The sequence below is a fragment of the Pteropus vampyrus genome, unplaced genomic scaffold (genome assembly GCF_000151845.1).
Source record: "Pteropus vampyrus isolate Shadow unplaced genomic scaffold, Pvam_2.0 Scaffold440, whole genome shotgun sequence".
In the NCBI taxonomy this organism is placed as follows: domain Eukaryota; kingdom Metazoa; phylum Chordata; class Mammalia; order Chiroptera; family Pteropodidae; genus Pteropus; species Pteropus vampyrus.
In genome coordinates, this window is record NW_011889221.1 from 1,122,087 (window position 1) to 1,128,562 (window position 6,476).

Below are 6,476 nucleotides of genomic sequence, written 5' to 3' on the forward strand. Positions count from 1 at the left end.
ATGGAAGGGAACATTTATATTCTAGGGATAACCTGCTTGAAAAATGCCATTAGGTTTTTTTCCCCCTTCTTGGTTCATCACTTGTTAGTTCTATGTCTCCTTTTGAAGTTGTCTCGAATTTGGCTGCTTATCAATTTTCATGACTCTAGAATTAAGGACTGTGCTCTTTATTGTCAGCATATGTAAAATATAGATAAATGCAAAACAAGTGAAACCATTGTTTTTCTAGCATTTTTGAGCACAGAGCGTTTTCTTTAAACACCACTGCCCCTTCCTTGCCACTCAAATGGTAGTTTACAGAGCTTCCTTTCTAGCTAAAGACTGTTAGTGTCTTGTGCATGAAATTGTGTCTCTTTCACCTTCACATCCTCAATGACTTAACAGAGCATAGGACATAATAGATATCTTTAATAGACATAGATAGATATCTGGAAGAAAGAAGGGAGGAAGGATGGATATGCCAAGAGGGGAGCAGGACCCTCTCCTTAGTGGGAGAGAAATTTTAATGGGAAAGAACAGTTTTTAAAAAACTTCTGAGCTGGTCACTAGGTGGTGAAGTTGGCTTAAGACAGTTTTGTTGTTACTCAAGAATGCAGATAAAATGATTAATTATATATGAGACTTTTCAAAAGTTGGGTCTTTGTAAGTAGTAGTATTTCATTATGGAGTTCAATTCCTCTCCACTGCGGGGTTTCTTCTCTAAATTTTATCAAGGATTCCTGGAGATTTCCTTAAAGAAAATATGCCCATCTTTAATTTGTCTCATTATTAGCAGATCCATCTCAACTCTGTATAGATTAGTGAACTATTTCCAAATATTGATACTCTAAAGACTATTAATTATGTTCAGTGACATGATTCCTGAAAGCGCCTTCCACGGTGCCTGGCAAAATGAAAAAAGCATATGTTGGTTTCTTTCTCCTCTCTTTTGATTAAAAACAATACATGTTTTCCCAGAGCTGTTTCATAAATGTTGGTTCTAGCTAGTGGCAAGAACTGAGAACTGCTGAGAAATTCTTCTCATCCTGCCATGTGTTATTTCAAATTCTTTGAAAAATTGTCAAAAGCAATTATTATAATTAAATAGTAAATTGGATTTCCCATGTTTCCAATATTTTCCCTTTTCTCCTCTTTATCTGTATTATTTCTTTTTGTTGAATCCTTTCTGATAGGATATGACTGGTTATAATCAATTCTACAGTAGGAAGAAAGAAAGTGATTGGCAGTTGTCTTCATGAATGACAGTAAGCCTAGGTCTCACTCTCCTGGTATTTTCCTCATGTGAATAGGCAGTGAACTTATGGCTTCTCTTTTTTCTTAATTAATGTTTTGTGGCTCGTGATATCAGAAATTTGCTGATATTGAAACCTCTTAGGAAAAAGCTAATGACAAATAAAAAAAGTAAATTCATTATTTTGTAAATGCCAGGGAAAGTGATAACGGTAGGATACAAAAACCCAGTAGCCTCGGATCCTTTTAGAAAGTAGGCGAAAGAATAAATATTAAAGAAATTAAATGACCTCACAGATAATTCTCCTTTCGAAAATTCATAGTTAGACAGTAGTAGCAAACACCAATGCTGGTATTATTCCTTATGACAATAAAATGCAAAAACTAATGTTTAAGGAAAGTTACTTTAGAGAATCTGAATAATTTTAAGAGCTTATTAAAATATATTTTTTGCCCAGAGAAATGAACTGCGATTTAAAGCAAATCTCCATTGGTAAGTTGAAAATTATCGCCAAATCTATTTTAAAGCTTTCCATCAGTTCAATGCTGCATTCATTCACAGAAGATGAATCGTAAAATTAGTCTATTTCAGAATGAGGACATTCTATAAGACATCTGACGTGGTTTCTTTCACAAGTCAATGACAGATAAAAGGAAAAGAGATGAAAACCAACTTAAATGATACTTCCAATATAAACTAATCAATGAATCTTGTTTGGATGCTGATTCACACAAATCTGAGGCAAGACAGTATTTTAAGACAATTGTGGAAATGTAAACATAGACTATGTATTGGCTGACACTGAAGAATGAATGTTAATTTTGTTATGGGGATTACATAAGAAGATGCTGCTCCCTATTGTTAGCTGTATACTTAAGGTTTTTTCTGGGGGGGGGTGCAGAATTACATGATATCTGGTATTTATTTTAAAATGCTCCGGCAAAAATTAAAAAGTGGGGCAGTAGGTGGGGGGAAATAGATGAAATAGGTATGGCAGAAGGCTGATGGCTATTGAAGATAAGGTACATGGAGTTCATTGTACTCTAAACATTTGAATACATATGTTTGAAAATTTTTATAGCAAATTGTTGAGGATCTAAGGAAACAAATGCATAATCTAACAGAATTAGTTGCCAAAGGTGGAATTCTAGGAAAGCAGCTTGATGGTTCCTCAAAAAATTAAACATAGAATTAGCATATGACCTGGCAATTCCTTTCCTATGTATATACCCAAAAGTATTGAAAACAGGGACTCAGACAAATACAGGCATATACAAATTCATAGCAGAACTAGTCACAATAGCCAAAAAGGGAAACAGCCCAAATATCCATCAACAGATAAATGAATAAAAACTGTGGTATATACATACAATTGAATATTATTCAGCCATAAAAGTTATAAAGTTTTGATATGTTACATATTGAATTGAAAACATGATGGTAAGTGAAATAAACCAGACACAAAAGGACAAATATTTATGATTCCACTTATGCGAGGAATATAGAACGGGGAAATTCATAGAGACAGAAAGTAGGTTAGAGGCTCCCAGGGGCTGGGAGAAGAGAGAAAGAAGAGTATTGCTCAATGGGCACAGGGTTTCTATCTCCATGATGAAAAGTTTTAGAAATATATAGAGGTGGTGGTTGCACAGCATTGTAGATGTACTAAATGCCACTGAAATGTGCACTCTAAAATAGTTCAATGTTATGTGAAAGGCACCTAAACTTAAAAATACATTCTTCTCTAGTGCACATGGAACATTCTCAAGAATCGACCACATAGTAGGACACAGAGATAGCCTCAAAAAATATAAGAGGGTTGAAATCATACCAACCATATTCTCTGATCATAATGTTTTGAAACTAGAGATCAACTGTAAGAGAAAAGCAGGAAGAACCACAAATACATGGAGATTAAACAAGATACTACTGAAGAATAACTGGGTCAGAGAAAAAAATAAAAAGAGAGATCAAGAAATACATAGAAACGAATGATAATGATAGTACAATATATCAAAACTTTTGGGACATGGCGAAAGCGTTATCATTACAGGCCTACCTCCAAAAACAAGAACGAACCCAAATAAACAACCTAACACTTCATCTTAAAAAACTAGGAAAGGAAGAATAAAGGAAGCCTAGAGTCAGCAGAAGGAAAGAAATAATCAAAATTAGAGCAGAAATAAATAAAATTAAAAACAAACAAACAAAAAAAAATAGAAAAAATAAATGCAACAAAGAGCTGGTTCTTTGAGAAGGTTAATAAAATTGACAAACTCCTGGCTAGACTCACTAAAGGAAAAAGAGAAAGGACACAAATAAACAAAATCAGGGATGAAAGAGGGGAAATTACAAAAGACACTGCAGAAAAACAAAGGATCATACAAGAATACTATGAAAAAGTATATAATGCCAATTTAATAACCTAGAAGAAATAGACCAGTACTTAGAAAAATACAATCTTCCTAGACTGAATCAAGAAGATCTAGAATATATAAATAGACAGATCAGCAGTATGGAAATTGAAACAATCATCAAAAACCTACCAAAAAGTAAAAGTCCAGGATCAGATGGCTTCACCAGTGAATTCTACCAAACATTCAAGAAAGATTTAATACCTATTCTCCTTAAACTCTTCCAAAAAATCAAAGAGGAGGCAGTACTTCCCAACTCATTTTATGAGGCCAATATTACCCAGATTTCAAAACTTGGTAAAGATAATACAAAAAAAGAAAACTACAGACCAATATCTCTCATGAACACAGATGCAAAAATCCTAAATAAGATACTAGCGAACTAAATACAGCAACCTATTAAAAAGATTATACACCAAGATCAAGTGGGCTTCATCCCAGGGGCACAGGGATGGTTCAACATATACAAATCGATTAATGTGATACATCACATAAACAAATTAAAAAATAAGAATTATATGATCATATCAATAGATGCAGAAAAAGCCTTCAACAAGATACAGCATCCATTTATGATCAAAACACTTAATAAAATTGGTATAGAAGGAAAGTACCTTAACATAATAAAGGCCATCTATGACAAACCCTCAGCCAACATTATACTTAATGGTGAAAAACTAAAAACCTTCCCTCTAAGATCAGGAACAAGACAAGGCTGTCCACTATCGCCACTGTTATTCAATATAAAATTGGAGGTCCTAGCAAGTGCAATCAGACAAGAAAAAGATATAAAAGGCATCCAGATAAGAAACGAAGAGTCAAACTGTCACTATTTGTGGATGACATGATTGTCTATATAGAAAACCCTAAAGACTCCACAAGAACACTACTAGAAATAATAAGCAAATACAGTAAAGTCTCTGGATACAAAATCAATGTTCAAAAACCCATAGTATTCCTATAGTCTAATAATGAAGTGTCAGAAAAAGAAGTGGAAAAATAATTCCTTTTGCAATTGCAACACAAAGAATAAAATACCTAGGAATAAATCTAATGAATGTGAAGGACCTATATAATAAAAACTATAAGACTCTATTAAAAGAAATCGAAGAAGATACAAAGAAATGGAAAGATATTCCTTGTTCATGGATTGGAAGAATCAACATAGTTAAAATGTCCATATTACCTAAAGCATAATACAGATTTAATGCAATCCCCATCTAAATCCATCAGATTTGTATGGAAGCACAAAAGACCCCAAAATGCCAACACCATCCTGAGAAAAAAGAATGAGGCTGGAGACATCAGTCTGACCGACTTCAAATTATACTACAAAGTGACAATAATCAAAATTGCATGATGATGGCAGCAAAACAGACACATGGACCAGTGGAACAGAACTGAGAATCCAGAAGTAAACCCATGCTTATATAGGCAAATAATTTTCAACAAAAAAGCCAAAAACTTACAGTGGAGAAAGGAAAGCCTCTTCAATAAATGGTGCTGGGAAAACTGGAAAGCCACATGCAAAAGAATAAAACTACACTGTTGTCTATCACCACACACCCAAATTAACTCAAAATGGATTAAGGACCTGAATATAAGACCTGAAACAATAAAATGCATAGAAGAAAACATAGGAACTAAACTCAAGGACCTTGGACTTAAAGAGGATTTTATGAATTTGACCTCAAAGGCAGGGGAAGTAAAAACAAAAATAAACGAATATGACTATATCAAACTAAAAAGCTTCTGCTCAGCAAAGGACATCGTCAACAAGGTAAAGAGACAACCATCCAAATGGGAAAGTATAATTGCAAGTGACGCCGATAAGGGCCTAATATCCAAAATATACAAAGAACTCATATGACTCATAAAAAAACAAAAAACAAACGATCTCATAAAAAAATGGGTAGAGGACCTGAACAGACACTTCTCCCTAGAGGACATACAAATGGCCAAAAAATGTGTGAAAAGATGCTCAATGTCGCTAGCCGTTAGGGAAATGCAAATCAAAACCACAATGAGATACCATCTCACAACTGTTAGAATAGCTATAATGAACAGGACAAGTAATAACAAATGTTGGAGAGGATGTGGAGAAATAGGAACCCTCATACATTGCTGGTGGGACTGCCAGTTGGTACAGCCACTATGGAAAACAGTTTGGAGGTTTCTCAAAAAACTAAGAATTGATCTACCATATGATCCAGCAATCCTTCTACTGGGTATTTACCCCAAAGACTTGAAAACTCATATCCAAAAAGATACTTGCACAACAATGTTCATAGCAGCATTATTCACAGTGGCCAGGACATGGAAGCAACCGAAGTGTACTACGATAGGTGACTGGCTAAAGAAGCTGTGGTGCATATATACAATGGAATATTACTCAGCCATAAGAAGAGATGAAATACTGCCATTTGCGACAACATGGATGGACCTTGAACTAATCATACTAAGCGAAATAAGCCAGACAGAAAAAGCTGAAAACCACATGATATCACTTATATGTGGGATATAAAACTAAGAGCAATAAATGAACAGGACAAACAAACAGAGACTCATGGACGTGGATAATGGACGTGGATAGTGGTTACCAGAGGGGAGAGAGGAGGGGGAAAAATAAAAGTAAAAATAAAATTTAAAAAAATAATAAATTGATTAATTAAAAAAATAAAAGGTAAAATTCTAGCCATCAGGAGGAAAGATTTTGAGGTGCAATGCCAGGGTTTGTCTTGTAAGCATTGGTGAACTGCAGCTGTAAACACAGCTGTTATCTCCACGACCTGCGGAAATGGTATATGAACAAGGGAAAAGGTAACAAATGA